Source organism: Falco rusticolus, chromosome 15, assembly GCF_015220075.1.
Source record: "Falco rusticolus isolate bFalRus1 chromosome 15, bFalRus1.pri, whole genome shotgun sequence".
NCBI classification, from domain to species: domain Eukaryota; kingdom Metazoa; phylum Chordata; class Aves; order Falconiformes; family Falconidae; genus Falco; species Falco rusticolus.
The window spans coordinates 13,081,163-13,100,510 of NC_051201.1; the positions used below are offsets into that span (position 1 = coordinate 13,081,163).

The following is a 19,348-nucleotide window of genomic DNA, read 5'->3' on the forward strand; positions in this document are numbered from 1 at the left end:
TATGGACAAATTTTGCAGGTAGAAGTACAAGGAGCTGTAAGGTGGAAGGAAATTTCCTTGTTATACCATTATGTATCTGCTGTTCTAAAAAACGGTATTTCTTAGATCCTAAACCAAAACCCAAGTTTATATGACATATCTTAAATGTTATAGACTACATATACAAAGAAAGGTTTTCTGCTTTGTAACACCATTTTCAGAAGCAGCTGATGGCTTTGTGTAAACCTGCTGCCTTTCTGGGCAGGGACGGTATCCTTTACAGAAGAAAAGTGAAAACCAACACTGCCCATTCATAAACTATTTTTATGAGAGCACAACTGTCTCTTCAGTTGGAAAGTGGAAAATATAAATACAAGACCTTTGTGATCTGAAAATATGGTAGTTTTTAAGCTGCACCTTTTAAAAGAATATCTCAAATCCTGAAAACCTTCTGCTGTAACTTGCTGCTTAAAGTAAGAAGGTGCGTTCTTCTTTACAGCAAGAGATACACTAAATCATTTGTACCACATACCTCTCAGAGTATGTTGTGCCTGAGTTCAGTGAAAGGCTTTGTTTTGGTCTCTAAGTGCTTTCTTGTTTATTTGAAATGGCAGTATTTACATCTCATAGCTTATTAACTCTAATCACCCAGTTCGGTAATTAAAAAAGGCAGAGTTGTCTACTGACATTGATCACAGTACAAAAACTCGCAGTAGAAAGAGTCTAATGAAATATTTTTGTAAATTGTAAAAAAGGATAATTATGGGAACAGAAAAAAAACCCCAAACAAACCTCTATAGTTTCCTTTAATGAATCAATATATCGTTCAATTAATGTAGTGAAGCAAAGCTGAGATCATGAAGTTTGATAAGACACTGACAAACGTATTAATGCTTTTCCAGCTTTCAAAATGACTTCATGGGATGATACCCGAGATAAACTCAATTTCTTTTTAAACAGTCACCTTTTTATATAAAGAGTTGGAAAAGGCAAAATGAGCCACTTGCTGAAAAGGGAGCGGGCAACATTCTGAAATCCATCTGCTGAAAAAGGTGACATTTCTTCATTCAAAGGAACTTTTGCTTTTAGTTGTAACCATCTGTTGATCATTTCATTTTATGAGACTATTTTTGAAATAGAAATGCTATAGATTATGACTTTTCCTCCACATATAGGATTGTTCAAATTTCAAAAGACACTATATTTGATAACTAACACTTATTACTTACTGCCCTTTACAAAACATTCTTGACAGAAGGTTAGGAACTGACATTTCCAGTTGAAAATAATGCATTGTCAAACAAGAAAATTGCAGGCTATAATTTTTAACACATGTATCTATTATTTTAAACATGAAACATTGCATCAGTTTGACGTTAATTTATATAATAGGGATAGAAAAGGATAATGCAATTTTCAGGGGCTATCTACATTTAATTAACTAGCAGCAGTCCCCTGTAACAAAAGAAAACTCCGTTACAAAATATAAAGCCTGTTTGTACACCTTCTATCATGCATTATTGAAACACACAATGTCATTATATGAAATAATAAGTGCTTAAATAGAGTTAGCAACTAATAAATGCAGACACAAAACTTTCATAAAAGTTTGTAAATACAGTATTGTATGGAAATTCTGATGCATATTAGCTCTCATATGCACTGTAAAATGTTTTATTATGAAAAAAGTGGGTAAGATACTTATCTTTTAAATTGGAGTTTAATATTTTATTAGTGCCAGGCACATAATTCTCATCAAATGGCAGGAAACTCTTTTTTGTATGGATATAAATGTCTAGAGTTTAATATTTCAAAGATAAGTACCTACTACTGCATCTATCACACTGCAGCTTAATGGAATTTACTTTTTCTTAAATATTTATACTGTATGTGTGTTTGGTTGTCAAATGATTGTATAACTACTGAGGTAGAACTGACAAGCTGGGCAACAATCTTTTGAATTCTTATTTTTCAGATTTGAAATGTTTAAAATCTTGACTACTATAAGGAATACAGGATTTGAGTAATTTCAAATATGCAATTTGCTTGGAAAAATAGTATTCTATAATTGACAAACAAACAAAAAGTTCTTCTAAGTGAGCCCTAGATTGCAGAAATTGTCTGACTTTCCCCAAACAAATTACATTTAAAGAAAACCAGAATGACATTAGTGAGAAATATTTCCTGAGAATCCAAAATACACAGTAGTGAGCAAATTAAACTGAGACCAGTCTCTGATATTTCCAGTGTAATGTACAGAGAGCATCATTCAGGTTCTGCAATACTGCAAACTATTTCATCAGTTCTGAGAAATGCTTTCTGATCCATGCTGATACAATTACCTAGCCTTTATTGGCAATTTAGACCTGCTTTTAGGGACATTTTAGAGCAAATGATGTTTTCTTGATATTTTAAAAAAGCAGCACTATTTGCTATACCTTTGGGATAAGGTAGAAATGGAGTTAGAGGCTCATTAAATATCTGATTGGTACAATGTGGGTTTTGTTACTGTGGACTAAACTACCAAAAATGAAGATATGTTCCTGGAGGTTCTGTTTCCCCTTGCAATCAAACAGTGTTCTTATTTGGAGTATTTTTGTAAAATATCAGCTGGCAGTTACTACTACTGTACTACTTACAAGAGCCTTAAAATCTGCCTATTAATTGAAAGATTTTGAAACTTACCTAATAATTTTTTAATATGAGCATGTGTGAAGGGCACACCACATCTTTCTTTGTTCTTGTAAAAACGTGATGTCCAGACTATGACCATGTGAGCCTGAATTCCTTTTGATGTTTCTGTAAATAGAAAAAAGTGAAGCAGCTACAGAGATGAAAAAAAACTAAAATGAGATACCCTGAAATGTTTTTTATGCAGGGGTTTAACTGAAATGACATCTAAAACTAGACAACAGTTTACTGAAAGACACAAAGACCAAAAGCTCCTACCGGTTTGTCTTGCAACCGGTATAGCTTTAGCTTAAAGACAGCAGCAGTAGCCTTAAATTTTAGAGTTGAATTAAAAACCTGCTTTCCTGAGCACTGGAAAAGCTGGTAAATTAGGTCCTCTTGCTCTGATTACTTACAATAGCATATACAGTCAAAAGTAGACTCAAAAGTTCTATCAGCTAATGTTGCTTTGATATTTTCAACTGTTTTCAATTTTCCTTCTGCTCTTGGAAAATTCACATGAGTGTTTCTGAGTTCTCTATATTACACAGCTATTTTTATGCCATATTGGTCTGAGTAAATAACATACAGGAAAGTGCGATAAATCAGGAGCATACCATTGTGATAAATAAAAGCTGATAATTTAAAACTCTTTTAGCTAGAAGTGAGGTGCCTCGTGAGAATACTAGTGTGGTAAATAAAATCTGTTAATTTAAATCTTTTAAAATAATACTTGCTGCCGTTAGCATCCAATGCACAGTGCAGCAAGACACTTATTAAGCAGCCCTGTCGAGGAGAGGATTGCATCACTGCCAGCGACAGGGAGGAAACTCACACTGCCAGTTTCTCCAACGAGATGGGGAAAACTCTGCAAAACCTTCCATGGCTGACACACACAAGCCATTTGGTGTGAACAAACGTATAAGCAACTTGATTGAACTTGAAGTCACAGGTATTTGTGACCGCACGATGCTACAGTCACAGTCCCCACCGCTGACACTAGTTTGCAGTAAGGCAAGCTGTGCTGTGGCTCAGTTTTAAAGCAAAGTCTGTTCAGCTCTTTCACTCGGAGCGGTTAATGGTCAGGCAGGGAAATTATCTGAAAATCACTATTCTGAATCAAACACATGCACCAGATTAAGAAAGATTTTAAAGCCCCCATTTCAGAAAACCAGCTAGACATCTCATTGCTGAAACATCAGGTTTGCCCTTGCACTGCCCGTTGAATATTTGCTAGCTGTAAGAGAACAAGCAGCTGGAAAACCCAATGCGGTTGCATCACTGTGGGGGGACAAAGACAAGCGCCCCCCCCAAAAAAGGGCAAAAGAATAATAATCCTGCCAGAAATGCAGCCCTACCACATTGCTGGGGAAGTTGGGGGGCTGGTTGGCCCCAGGGGCACGACGTGCTCCCTTGCCCTGCGCAGAGAGAAGCCCCCAGCCTCCTCCTCCCCAAAAGGCAAAGCCAGACCAACAGTCGCACGTCTTTCATTTGTCCCTATCACTTCCCCTAAGAAAATATCACCTGTTGCCATCACATTTAAACAGCTGGTGCCCAAGGCTTTGTGCTTCAACGGCCTCCCTCCGCGAGCCCCCTGCCTGCCTGTGCCTACTGTAGGGTGCGATAAGGGCTCTGTGGACATGCCCGGCTAATTTCCCTGGCACAGGGCTCGTGTTCTGAGGCCACAGCCTTGCTGCTGTCTGAGAGGAATTCAGGGAGAATTAAAGGACTCTTCTGAAACACCATGTGCCCGTGCCTGCCCCATAGGTTATCATTTGCACTCTTACAAACAGTCTAATGTGCAGGTGATTACTGCTTTGGTTGCCTGGCCAAGTGCAGGGATACCCATAAGGAAGCAAGGATACAAAGCTTAAGATCATACACTAGGCAAAATATTGAGGTTTGGTGTGGGTTTCTTTTTTAAATAAAGACTGAAAAGTGAAACAAAAACATGGGCTGTCAAGCACAGAAAAATGTAACCTGTTGGGAATGAGCTCGGCACTGGCCAGTTCAGCAGGCTCATCCAGTGGTGTGGAGGGCTGCCAGATCCAGGACGTTCTGCCTATCCTAAACAAAACTTGGAGAAAGTTGGTATGAGGTATTACCTTTTAACTCTGAATTTTTGGAATTAACAAGTTTTTGTTCTCTTTAAGGAAAAAACAAACAAACAAACAAACAAAAAACCCCAAACACCAAACAGCAACAATCAACAAACTTCATAGTCGTGCCTGTATTTCACATTCAGTGCCCATTAGTCATACTGGCAGGAGAACAACTACAGGTGCAATTTTTAAAAATGCTAGTGGATAACTAAGGAAATAGCAGTGGCCGACCACGCTAGCTATCTTGTGGAAAAAGCTTGGAATTTGGCAGTGATGGACAGTGCATTCTAGGAGGAAGCTGATCCTGCAAGTGCACATGAGCAAAAGATCTAAATCTCCGCTATTCACGCTTATTCCACTTAGTCACAACTAAGCTGGAGGAAGGAAGTTTTCTACATGCTGCACTGAGAGAGAAATGAGCTGGAAATCCCAGTACAAGATGCACAGTGCGTCTGTGACCAGACATATGGACAACCTGTTTTTTCCCCTGTGCTTTTAGGCAAAGGACATTCAGAGGAGCAATGCCACAGGGACTGAGATCACAGGGATCGATGGTGCCTGCCCCAAGAGCACAGAAATTATCTCATGTGCTGGGCTCCAGAAAAGGACCGGAGGACTCAGCAGCCCTGTCTGCCTGTGCCAGGGTGTTCCTGCCTTGGAGGAGCATAAATATTGTGACCATATCTGAGGACCACACAGTTTCCACCAGCATCTCTGCAGATCAGGGGCATCATTGCTATAATCAGCAGTCAGCCTGCCTCGCTGAGCAGATACTAGACCACTGCCACAGCAAAGTTCAACACAGTTTGGAGACAAAACTGATAGAATAATTGCTGCAATGCCATACGGCATCTGTATTAACATGAGCAAATTATTTTGGTAGGGATTCAATTTCATAAATGTGGCTTCAAAGGCTGTTCCATGAGCACGATAATGCTTTTTTCCTTCTCACCAAAATGAATAAAAACTTTATGATAGGTTCAGCACAGTACTTAAGTATTTGTTTTGTTAATTTCTTAAGACAAATTGGATTCCCAGTAAACACAAAACTTGGACAGCTGCATTAAGCAAGCAGTGGGGAAGCAATCTCATAATGATTATCATGCAGAAGCACACTACAGAAGAATTCCCAGAATTTCATCCAAACTGTTATTTGCTCTATTATAAACCTTCTATAAAACCCAATATAAAAATTCCTGAAGGAAGAGAAAGCATTTTTAAATATTTGCAAATACCCTCCAATGATTAAAGGAATATGTGAAAGATGAGATGTTAACGAATGACAACAGAATTAGGAATACGGTCTTTCTCCTTATTTTATTGCACTGAGAGGGAATCAGAGCAATGTAACCGTTTTCCTTCCAGCTGAAAGTCAGTGAGGCCCGACCACCCAGCTTCGGATCATGAACCCTGCAGGGCAGTCTTGCCACAGGTCCCACATGAGCTGATCTGGAGGGCTCGACCCCGAGGTAGGTCACAGTCACCCGGTGAGGCTCTGAGACTTCAGCCATCAATAGGCATTGGGGTGAAAATATCAGAAGTCCTAGTCTTGTGGTTTCAATGGATATGAGCATGTGGGACTAACGAATCTCAATACCAGCCCGTTGTACCTAGGATTTTGCATAAGGATATTTGTCCACGTTTGGATCTAAATGTCTTTACCTGTGGCCACAGGGCAGGGGGGGCAGGATGGGTTAACACTTGCCTGATGTTCTCACCAAGCGCGCAGGTACTGCTGTACAGACCTGCACTGCCACGTCTGGACAGCAACCCCCTCACCTGTTGTTTCTTACCTTTTGCACAGAATTTGTCTTTCAGAAACAAAATAGCTGTGCACAGCAATTTTCATAACACTTTCAAGGGGACTCGTAAGCTTTCTGCAGTGATATATGAACTCACTCCCCTTGGTGCTGCCAGGAGGGAGGTCAGCAAGGAAACATCCCATACACCTGATTGGGTTAGAACATCCACAACTCTAATTATCATTTATTTAACCTTGAAAAAAAAATCCCATTGTAAAGCAGAATATTATTTACAAATTTTTAAAATAAAATCTGTCATCCCATGCAGCAGCCCTTTGTGGGTTTAGCAGCTAAGGCAGGCTCCCGGGAAGCAGGGGTTTGGGATCTTTCCAACCAAAAAGATTCAGCCAAAACCCTGAAATCTCTCTTCTGTGAGCAACTAATTAGACTTTGACAAGTCTTACAGCCATTAACATCCCTCCACAGGCCTCTGCAGGACATGTTTGCACATGCAACGCTATTTTGGTGAGCCCCACAGCCCCTGGGAAGGGCGGGCAGTGTCCGTGCAAGGCGGCAGCCCCCGGCCGTGCCTCGGGCAGCGCAAAGCCAGTGCTAATGAAGTGGCCTCCCAGAAGAGCTGCTTGGCATGGGTGCAACACCATACTGACACTTCTCCATGGCCAAAGATGTCACCTAGGATAGCTCAATGAATTTTGTAACTTGCCTCTTCAACATTTTTCTCTTGTTGTTCTGCCTATACAGTCCTATTCTGCCCTAACCCCGGTGCTGATCTGAAGACCACCAATACATCCCTCCTCCTTGCTTTTGCTCCCCCCAGTGATCACTGCCAAATGGGCTGCTACAAGCTCTTGGAAAACAGGCAGTGTCCTGCTCTCATAGTCCCTTGCCTATGCAGAGGCTGGACAAGGACTCCACAAGCCACTACCAAACAGCTTCACCAACCTAATACACCTATCAACCTCGAGACACCCAGCTGACAGCTGAAGATGCAATTTTCAACCTATTCACTGTTTTATGGCAGACGATCTTCTGAGGGGGCTGGTTGTGGAGCTCATACTCTTTCCTTGAGCATTTAGGAGCACCAGCCACCTCATGGACATGACATCCAACCACAGTCAGCAGCAGAGGTAACTGTCCGTAGGGTGTGGAGCACTCCTGCAAATCCCACACTATGCTCATGTGCAGACCCTATAAAATATAATCCTAATTTTCTGCATATTCATATGTGGAAGAGAAAAAAAATCTCATTTCTACCAGCACAGTAAAACACACCCATCTTTTTACAGAGGATGCCACAGCTACTAATGAGGTTCCATGTTTCTCAGTTCAGGAAAGCAGATGTTTCTGTGGGCCAGCAAAAAAAAACAGGTCAGCAAAGTGAATGTCCTGCACTCCACCTCCATGCTGTCAGGGATAGAGAAGAAGGGCAAAGTCTTTGCGACGACCACAGAATAAATCCAGGGCAATGCCATCAAGTTAATAACCACCAAAAATTATGCAAGCAGTATACTCATTTACCCACAGGTTAGAAGTGTCTACTGCTGTTTCATTAAATAGTAATTCTTGTAAATTTGAAAGCATAACTGTAATCAACCCTAAGGGCATGGTGTTTCTATTGTCACTGTCACTAAACCACCATACTTATTCCTGTGTGGTACAAGGTATATTTGATTTACTCACTTATATGCAACTTTACCTTCTGATGGATTTATAACAAAAGTTAAGGAGATCTTGCTGCCTCCTAGGCATGATTTTGTACCTGAAGACCTGCACCAAGGCAGGAGGGTCCCACGGTGTTTCAAGCAGGGACACGCACGGGGGCTGCTCTCCTCCACGGCTTTGGGAGACCCTGCTGCCAGCTGGGAAAACACGCAGTTTTGGAAACAGTAAACCCCCTGAAGAGTGTTACCAGGAATAGAGACACTTAAAAAACACCTGACAGCTCTGCAGCCGCAGCGTTTTAAGTGTTGGGTCTGATTCATAGTTGGGGTTTATGCCTCGTTCAAGCTGATGAAATTTTCTTCATTTTAGTAAAGTCATACTACAATAAAACGGGAATACTAGACAGATTAATCCAATCAATAACTCTTCTTAAAAGTAGCAGCATTTGCCCCCACACTGCTGCCTTTTATTTATTGTTTTATTTATTTATTTATTTTTACTATAAGTATGACTTAAAAAACCAGTATGTAATTTTCACCCCTGGATCCCTAGAGTACTACCTGTCTTCTCTGTATGTATTTTTAAGACAGTAAACGCTACAGACTGAAACTGTCCGTACATGTTCTCAAACACACAGTACTGAGCCAATTGTCAAGAGTAACCAAATAAATGAACAAATAATAACAACCTTAGTGATACTAGCTCATATTTACACTGAACTATTATTTCAAATGATGTTTGATGTTTGCTACTATACGACTATGGATTTATACGTATTGTAACATGCAATAAAAACTAATGTCAAAGAATAAAGGGAAATACAGCAGAGATGATGCATTTTTCCACCTGAGTAAAAAGTCTCCAGACTTGCAAATGCTAAAGTGAAAAGTGTGTAAAGTAACATAAGAAATGAAAATGAAATGGGGAAATCTCATTTGTGCCTTCCCTCTATCAATGAAGTTTTCTTACTGTTCGGGGATGTATTAGTCATCAGTGAAAACTGATCTTGTATTTGAAATAGAAATAAAGGAAACTTACCATTAATGTAAAATGACAGTGGTTTTAATCTCTAAAATATACTGAAAATAGAAAAAAAAAATATTTTGCACAATCCACCAGAATTGTGTGTCTGGCAGCCAAAAGGATATAGGATATAGCCAACATCGACAAGTACTCCATGAGGCACCGGTTTCCTGGGAAAGTATAGTGCCAGATCACTGTGCGTGCTGCCTCCATCTAGAATGCTTTCTTTCCGTGGAGTCGTAGGCACCTAGTATTTTAAATTCCTCGCACCGCATCAGGGTTATGGTACTATGTTACAAAGTTATTCAGAAACCTGATTGGCCATGTTCCTGCAATACATTTTCCTAACCCCAAGATAAAGATCCATGCATCTCTTTACCCTTTAAACAAAAAAGCTATTGTAATAGCATGTAGTGTGATGCATGGCATGAATACCAAAACATGTACATGCACTGCTAAACTGTTTAAGTATGGAAGAAGTAGTGTCTAATAGCATCAGGAAATTGAAATTTAAAAATTTTTCTCACTCACTTATTTGATGAGAACTGGGCTGCTGACAGGTGAAGCAGAAAGTCATTTTTCAAGTTAAATGCCAAGTGGTTATATAGCATAATATTCAGTCAAAATTAACCACCTCACTGCTGCATTGACATACAGCATATTTAATGGCAACGGTTTCCGCAAAGAAAACTATAGACCTTGGGGAGTTCTAAGAAAATGGAAAGAAAATCTTACTAATACTTCAGTTACTTGCTTGAAACAAAGAACGATAGTGTGCTCTACCTCATGGCAGAGAGAACAAAACATAACTATTTGTCAAAATTATAAACATAATTTTTTAGACTCTTCCACATGCAGATTGCATGTTTTAAGTCATCAGATGCACATACCTGATTTATGAACCAGTTTGGATCCACAACACAATTTAGGGATGGAAGAAGGGCTTTTTGGTGCATTTCAAAAAGTTCTTTGCAGTATCTCAGGCTTGCTCTCAGGGTCATGGTCCTGCAAAATGACATCTATAAGCTTTTTGGACTCTTACTACCATCTCTGAGGACTTTACACAGCTCAGCTTCAAGACTACGGATTGAAAATACAAATCTCTCTGCAGTGGGACCTTTGATTCAATTTTCTGGATTTAATCTGGATTTAATTTTTAAAGTGCAAACCAGTAAAATATACTTTGTGTTCTGAATGCCTCTGGAAGTTACTGTAAATTGAGTGCATGACACAGCCAGCCCTTAACCCTGAAACAGGCACACTGGTTGAGGGAATATGCTCTCTAACTGTGGGGTTTCGGGTTTGGTTTTTTTTTGGTTTTACTTGCTTGTTTTTCAAAGCATAGTAACTATTCCTTGCATGCAAAACCTTCTTACTGGAATCAGCTACAAGGAACTACATTTGTTCTCTTTATGCCAAAAAACCCTGACCCATACAAAGAAAGCTTTATTGGTCAAATAATCAGAGTACCTAAAGAAGTAAATTCAGAGATAAAGGAAGCATAAGAGAGCAGTAAATAGACTTTTTAAATAAGAATAAACTCCTATGTGTAATAGTGTAATAGCAAAACAGAGGCAAAGGCAGGCAGTGGCACACTAAAAAAATGTATTTACTTCTTTTGCTAGCTGTTCCTCATAAAAATTTACACTACAGGTGGTAAAATTATAAGGGAACAGAGCAGAAAAGAACAGCGAAGAAATGAGCTCGGGTGGGATTTCCAGCTTTTCGAGAACATTTAAGTTGTATTTGGATTTTCCTCCCCAGTGCCTCACTGGGCCAGGCAGGGACCCCAGGATGCTCTCCCACCACCCCTGCTTTGGATGGAGGCTGGGGGTGAGCCCCCATGGGCAAGCCCCCAGCGGTCGCTCCTGGGGAGCTGGTCAGCGGGAAGCGACCCAGGAAGGGATGGACACAGCACGTGGGGTTTGGTGTTAATTCTTGTGCCTCTAATGGGAGGAACGATGAACTTACAGCAGCCGGGCTGCCGGGAGGCCCGGGGAGCAATGGCAATGTCTTGAGGATAAGCAGAGCAGGAAAAATCAGAGATCTAACCCAAAGAAAGTCCTCTGAATCAAAGGCAGAGACAAACTCTTAAGGCCAAAGATCTGCCTGTCCCTTCTCATCAGTGAAGTCAGGCTTCATAAATAAGTATATTGTGAAGGGAGATTATTAAAGAGAAAAGCATAGATGGCTTTTTGTATATATCAAAATTCTTGCTTTCGCCTTGACAGGATCAAGCAAATAATTCCTCAAAAAGTCACAGAGCTATTCAACAGGTGAACAGCTGCCAAGACAATTTGAAAACTCTACATTGTGGTCCATCATGTAACTCATGTTTGCTCAGTAAATATTATTCTCTTGGGACATCTCATGCAGAGAAACAGATGCCAGTTGATGACCCAACCTTTTCCCGGTCTTTCACTATTGTTTATGTAAAAGAAATACAGGTAGATATTTATAAATAGAAATTACTCAAATCTCACCAAAGTGATGTTTCCTTATGTTCCACTTCTCTTCTGTGCAATATATCTGAGGTTTTGCTGGTTGAACTCCAGGGAGGGGGGGGCGGGGAAGAAAGATTGTAGTTAATGTGTATGAAACTACCTCTAGGATTTATGGGGTATGAGAAGGGTAAAAACCATAGATTTGTATAATTTTTACTAGAAAAAGATGTATTGAGCTGGCAGCAGCAGAGAGATGAAGGGAAATCATGAAATTCTTCATAGTATTATATGAAAATTGTCAAAGTGTTGGGATGCCCTAATCATCCATGAGCCAGCTGAAAATAAAGTGTGTTTATACAGGAATTTTTCAGCATCTTTGGACAGTAGCTTAGCTTTGTTATAAGCCGTAATGTTCTGCAAAATAATGTTTATTTTATCTTGTCATAGAAAACAGTAATAAAAGAATTGTAAATGTATCTTATTTATCAGTGTGTCTGCATGTTTGGGTTATCACAGGAGACATGGGTTGTTTTTCCTTGAAGGAACTGAAATGTCTGGTGGTTACTTTAGATGAAAACAGGAGCAACAAAAAGCACTACAGAGATATTCCTCTTGGTCGTTGAATGTGATGCTTCTTACCAATTATCTCTTATACACAGTTATTAGAATATGGTTTAAGGGGTTTTCTGACAAAAAGAGAACACATCTGAAATGCTCATTGCTATTAGCAGTACCCAGTAATGTTCTATTTCATGTTGGAATTTATGTAATAAAAATGTTAAACAGCCAGTGATTGGATTTGTTTATGGGATCTAAAGAGGGGAACTGGGATGAACCCATGAATCACTTGCCTTGGAGGACTCTTTTCTAACTGGATATGGATGGATTGGACCTGGAAAAAAGAGACTGATGCAAAGTGACTGTAAAACATTATTCACTTATATTATTACTTGGAGTATACTGACTATCACAAGTAGGTTTCTTCATGGTCAATCAATATTGCTCTGGTATTAAAATATTTTTAATGCAACTCATGGAACCTGCTGTTGCAGAAAAAGTGAAAGAAAAGGAAAGAAAGCATGGGGAAAAAAAGCCCACTATAATCCATCTCCATAGAGTCAATGTGGAGCCAAATTACCCACCAGAGAGCACTGGCTGCAGGACCTATGGGGGTAAGCGCCATGCAGGTGTGCTCCTCTGCTCCGGCCGTCCCAGCCCCACATGCCACCGTGTCCCAGGGCTTGCTCTGGTGGACCACGGAGGAACCTTTCCCTGGGAGGCAGTTTTGCTAGAGCACATCACATTTTGAAGTTGTCTCTCTTGGGAAGACAGACTATGGGCGCCCACCACTCCATATTTTGGTTCTCCCTCTGCCCATCTATTCTCCTTCCCTGGTATGTTACTCACCAGATATACCTACCTATGGTCCTAAAACTAAAACTTCACCTGTGGATTAGTGACCCTGACTTGTATATGTTATGTCCACTGCTATATTTGTAAGCAGGGGCCCTCAGGATTTTCATATGATTGCTATTTCAGTTAAGCATCTCAAAGTTAATTCCCTGGAATTGATGTTAAATTCTGTAGTGTGAATGCCTCTGTGTGTGGATATAAGGATATGTATGCATATGAAGAATTTATGCAAACAATTAGCACTTATTAAAATCAATTTTCTCTTATAATTGAATGAGATAACTCTAGAGATTAAATAACAGGGGAAACAATCTAAAATGACAAAAATGAAAACTATAGAGGAGAGTGTTATGCAATGGCACTGCCCTGCTCCAGAGGCAGTAATGGCCATGTTCGTCCTCCCAGAAAGCAGAGACCAAACTTTTGGATCTGTAACAACATTTAGTAATAAGTTCTGGAAAACGTATTCATTCAACAATACTTAATGCCTTAATTTACTTTCAATGTACTTTAAGACAGTGAAATCTGTACTTTAAGATTTGATAAAAAGCTAAAATGAACAGAATTTACTAGTGACTGTACTGGAAAAATTTGCAAGATGCATTAGCACGATCCCTAAGTCAACGGCCTGTCTCAAAATAAGTTTCCAATGATAATTTTATTAATTCAGCATACATATGTGGTTTGTGCTACCTGACCAGAAATAGAAGGGTTGATGTTATCCCTGTCCATTTATGTATTTATTCTTTGAAATGTTCTTGTCTGATAAGATAGTTTGTGCCTAGTGCTAATTATATCATTACCTATAAATAATTTAAATCAAAACAAGGCTAACAGTACATTGGACTACTGGGCCTTTCAGTAAAGAATTTTTTTTCTATCATTAAGGTCTGAAGATATGGAAGTAGTAAGTTAATATCAAGAATTTGTAAATGTAAATGCTGAAGTAGAATTTACAACCTTAACTTTGTCCCTCATGCTGTCATGCATCACTGATGTACAAGTCTTTTGATATATATGATTATTACTGCTGCTTTATTTGTGATTATGATATCACATGATATATTATGTGATTATAATATATGATTATTAGTAGGCTGCTTTAAAGATATAGAGTACCTTTATATAAATCACTTCTTCAAAAATAAGACTTTCTGAGCAGTAGGTCTTGTGCTGACCTTTTGAAATAGTGACTATTACCCATAAGGAGCTTGGTCAAGAAAACTACATACTAATGCTTTCTGTTCTTATTATTTTAAACTATAACTTAAATAAGGAAATCACCAGCAAAAATCTACTGATTAGCTTCTCTCCTCCTCCCTCCACCATGGAATACACTGATTAGCTCCACCACACATCCTACTCCAAATAACGCTGCTGTCAGTTTTGATATAAGACTTGCACTTCATTAAAATGCAAGCCATGCTCTTGGATTTTTTAAAATTATCATACCTGGGTTGGTTCATGGAAATATGAAGCATTAAAAAAAACCACACACACCCCCCAAAAAACCAAAACAAAACAAGAAAACAAAAAAAACCCAAAAAGCGAAACCAAGCCCCCCTCAAAACCCGAGTAAATGCTACTGCAAAAATAGGCAATATCAAGGGGTTTTCTTCTCCCTGGAAAGTATTTCCATGTTGTTTCTGGCTTATGCTTAAATGAAAAGAACGGGTCAGGGATAACACAAAGTAATTTAAAGGACTTACGCTGCAATACATAGGATTGCCCACAGCTACACCTTGCAATCACCCAGTTCATATTTTAGGTCCTGACATAAGAGTTCATAGTATTTTACAATTCTATGTTCCATGTCAGTGGCTGACTGTGGAGTTGAATATCAGTCCTATTTAAATCTGCAAGAAAATAGCTGCAGGTGACATAACCTTTCATGTAGTACCACTGTGTACATATACAAATAATTGAGGCTCTTGACCCTGTCTACGCACATACAACTGTAAGTACAAACTTGACATTTTGATACTGCTTGTAGCCTTTCCCGTTGTTATTTTCTGTTTCAATAATCCATTGCAGGTAGAAAAATGAAAGAAGGAAGCATGAATGATTAATGCTGTCAAGCTAAAATAATGTATTTAGAAAAATCTATAAATCCGTTATTTGTGGCATTTTAAAACTAAACACGACACTCTTCGGTGCCATTCAACCTATTTTACAGCAGATAAATGTAAACGTTTTGCAGAAACAATGGCAGCATAACCCTTTGAACACTGGTTTTGGCACGAAAAGTTGAAGGGATTGTCTGTAAACTTCCGTGTATAAATGAATATTAAACGTAGATGAATATTCATACAGCGCTATTAATATTTAATATAGATGTATGATGCAAAGCAAATGCGAATAAACTGCCGTTCTTATACAACCTCCCTGCCTTTATCTTCCTGGCTGTGTCCACACATGGACTCTGGCCTTATCTCTGGTATTTTTTCCAGCTTACCTCTGCAAATTGAACAATGGCTGGAACAGGCTATACTCAAAGATTTAGTGCATGTACCTTCTTGTCAGACAGAACAACGCACCTCTTTAGACATTAGATGCGTATTGGATATGTGTGTTCATATACATATAAAAATTTGCTCTTTATTTAGTAGTTGCCATTAAAATTTGAACCAATAATGGGAGAGCAGAAGACCTGATGACTGATTTTGGATAGTCAGAATTTTCCTTAGATTATTTTTATCTTCAAAAAAAAAAAATTGTGATGGAAGAGTAAGTGCCACATTTGCCCTCCTTTCTGGGACCAGACTCGAATACCAGCCTGGTGCTTATTTCACCAGTAACGCAGGTCCTTACCCTGCTCCAGCTCTCCTGAAGCCACTGCTGGCCAGGGGCTGGGCACGCGCTCCCGGTCCTGGGCTGTGGGCAATTCCCTGCGGATACCCTAAACAGATGATAAACTATCCATGCTGCTTGCACTTGAATGAAATCTTTGCAAAATAGTGCGGACGTTAAAATTATATCAGCCCCCCAAATCAGCAGTTCTGCTGTTTTCTTTCACCTCTGAAATGACAGTCAGACAATCAAGGCAGATGTTAGCGTATAAACAAGATACTCCCTTTTAAAGTAGTAAGGGGCCTTTCATGCTAACAAGATGTTTTCTCACTATGAAGACAAGAGTGTACAACAAAGCCGCAGCTATCTGCTAAAATGTCTTGGAGATGTTACATTTGTTAGGTGCTCTAGCAAGTCATTTAAAATTAAAGTTAATTAAATTAATGTGATATTAGCCCAATTGTTTCACTTGATAAATCTGTAAAACCCAAACTGCGCAGCTCAAGTTTTAGGAGACAAGTGAATTAGTAATGCATGTAAATGATCACAGTTTGCAGACTCAGAAAAATAATTAAAATATAGCTATAGCTTGCAGCAAATTTCACCTGAAGTCACAGCAATTGAAGTGCTTTAAGATGCTGCTTATTACTAGATATGCATAATGCCCTTGATGTGTTTAAGAGAAAAGTAACTATACTTTCCATTATATTCTTTCCCATTTTGCAAGGATTATTTTCATCTCCACTATGCTCCTTTATGGTCAAAAAGTCTTCTTAACTGTTTCCTTAGGACTGTGTATTAGATCTCACCTATGTAAAGACATTCTCATCTACTAGATAAGATAAGTAGCTTTGCAATTTGTTCTCCAGCTAAATGGCTGAAGAAATTAGCATCTCTACTACATGCAAAAGTTAGAATTTTACCTAAGTCATGCCAGGTAACAACTGAAAGGAAGCAAATGTCTTTGAAAATCCAAATAAAATCATTTTATACCATGAAAAATATTAATTTACATAAAACTTCTAAAAATGCAAAATAAACATTTTTTACAAATAAATTAGTTTCATATATAAGCAAGTTTATATCACGGACTTTACATTTTTTCTTCCAGAAAAAAAACTTACTATTATTTCTATGTTTTCTTCCGCTTTCAGTGTGAAGAGCTGTGTTGTCCAGGCCAGAGTGCGGTCATACTGCTGTTAGTGTGTTCAGCTGCTAATTAACTTCTCAGACTGGAGAGTGAAACCCAGAGTAATAGCTGCCACATATACAGAGAAAAAGCAACATAGGCAAAACATTTTGAACTAAGTTTGCAATTGAAGTGGAATGCACCCGAACTGCAGAAACTTGCTTTAAAGATGCTCACTTCATGCAGCCGATGGGGTTTAATAATTTAAAATTAACTAAACTCTTTTAGTATAAAATATAATGGCTCTGTCAGAACTGAAGTGCAGAATGCTAATTTAGGATTTTAAATAATAATTCTGAATAAATGGAAATGTCATTAAAAGGAAGGATTTTTTTTTATTATTTTAAGTGCATAAAGGGACACCTTGAATTAATATAAGCCATTAAAGATAGTCCTAGATTGAGCAAAGACGTACAAATGTCAAAACCCTGAGTGAGCTAGAAAGAATTTGGCTCACAGTTGAAATATTCTGGGTCATAAACATGAACATGTTCATATTGAAAATACTGTAAAACTCATATGTATATTTTGCAAATCATAGAATTTTTAGGGAAGTATCCATATTTCTGTGGGCAATCTTTTTTGAAAGCCAAGCCCCCTTCTGGAAATATATCTATAAGCACATTGGTGCCTGTCATCATCGCCAGCCACTCCTCCACCTCCTGTTCTCCACACTCATGCTTTTGGATGTCTGTGTGAAACTCAAACAGTTTGTTCCCTTCCTCACCAGCATCACTGAACATGGGCATCAGCAGGAATTTTGGCCAAACTGTTTCTGGCCTCGATCAGCATGGGTGGCCGGTGCCAAGGGGACGTGTGCTCTGGGGGGACCCACAGGAGGGTCAGCGCATCCCCTGCCAGCTCTTACAGGTCATGGGAAGCCATTCGTGGAGGTACCAAATAAAACAGATGCTTGGGTTCGTTACAGCTGTAGACAAACTCTTCCTAATATTGAGATGTTTTTTTAAACAAAGATGTTCCTTTTAAAAAAAGGAAATTAAACTCAGAAGGGCTGAGGGGTGCCTGTGGCAGAGGCCAGCTAACAGCACTACTCATTGATTTCTAACAGAGATTTCTGCTCTGTAACAAAGTGCCAGGGGACAGCAGTCTGCAAGTGTGACTCCTGCTTTGATGGCAGCACTCAGGACAGGCTTTTTTGTGCTTTTAGCAAATATGGGTTAGAGTTGCAGACTATGTCAAGACTTAGAAATTGAGAAAACTAAAAATTAACATTCAATGAAGACAGAAGCCCAACAGAAATGGATGGCAGAAGCAAATCAGACCTCTCAAAACACTGTTTCTGCATTGCATCATCTTTCATCAGAAACATAAACCACCGTCACACCACAGCGATCCTCACCCAAACGTCTGCTATCGCTTGGCCGTGGTCTTTAAACTGGTGCAAGGCTACAGGCGTCTCCCTAATGCACCACCAGGGCTTGAAAAGTAGCTGTGAACTATGAATCAGAAAAGGTTATTTTTTAATTGCAGAAAGAAAAAAACATTCCATTTCATACAGAAATACAGACACCTTACATGCAAAATAACTCCCATACTGGGCAAACTTCTGAAGCTAATTTCTTGTGACTGCACATCACGGTGAGATTTCCTGGTGCCTAATGAAGTGCGAGCTCCCACCTGGGCTGTTGGGAGACCTCACTCCCACATGGATTCTCCGAAGCAGGTCCCTCAATAGGGGCATTCATTTGGATTTCTGTCTCTTGCCACTCGCTTACCTTCACATGGCCTTCAGGAACCTGCTGCTTCAGAGAAATCCACTAGCCTGCCAGAAACGGACTCATCATCACAGGTGTTTCCATCATCTGGACAAAGACTGACGTTCAGCTACTGGAGACGAGGGAGACGCCGTGCGCTTCTGCATGCCCTTGGCTACAGTACTGTTGAGAATCAACCTACTACCTCCACTCTGTTCCGCTTCTGGCTCTTTCCACAGAACCCTTCCTAGGTCTTCATGGTCTTTGTTCTCACGGTTCCCGGATGTGGGAACACAGACCCTACAGTCCTCTATGCAAATAATTTTTACAATGTTAGCATATGTCAGTGTAAATGCAAGTGTAGACTACAGATTGCTTTCCCCACAGTAAACTTCTATGACAACCCTTTATTTCTGGCTTCAGCTAATGAGCTTCCACACATTATGTGGTAACAGGAAATGCAAAGGCCTTTGGAGCAAAAACCTGGAGGACATGGAGAAGACCTCCTTCTGCGATACTGAAGTTTTCCTATTAAGGCTGAAAGGAACGGCTTCTTTACTAATTGAGAGATAAAAACTCAACTTGTGCCACATCCAAA

At 39.4% G+C, this 19,348-nt stretch overlaps 1 long non-coding RNA gene across 1 annotated transcript in view; it reads right to left on the reverse strand.

The window, feature by feature from the left end:
- Positions 1-19,051, reverse strand: part of LOC119158068 — a 41,880-nt gene extending 22,829 nt beyond the window's left edge. Inside the window, exons 1-6 of the long non-coding RNA XR_005107750.1 lie at positions 18,772-19,051; positions 16,971-17,104; positions 10,090-10,204; positions 8,274-8,373; positions 2,665-2,778; positions 944-1,022 (exon numbers count right to left, since the gene is read on the reverse strand). This is a non-coding gene — a long non-coding RNA (uncharacterized LOC119158068). The remainder of the gene's footprint in view (positions 1-943; positions 1,023-2,664; positions 2,779-8,273; positions 8,374-10,089; positions 10,205-16,970; positions 17,105-18,771) is intronic.
- Positions 19,052-19,348: the final 297 nt, after the last annotated feature.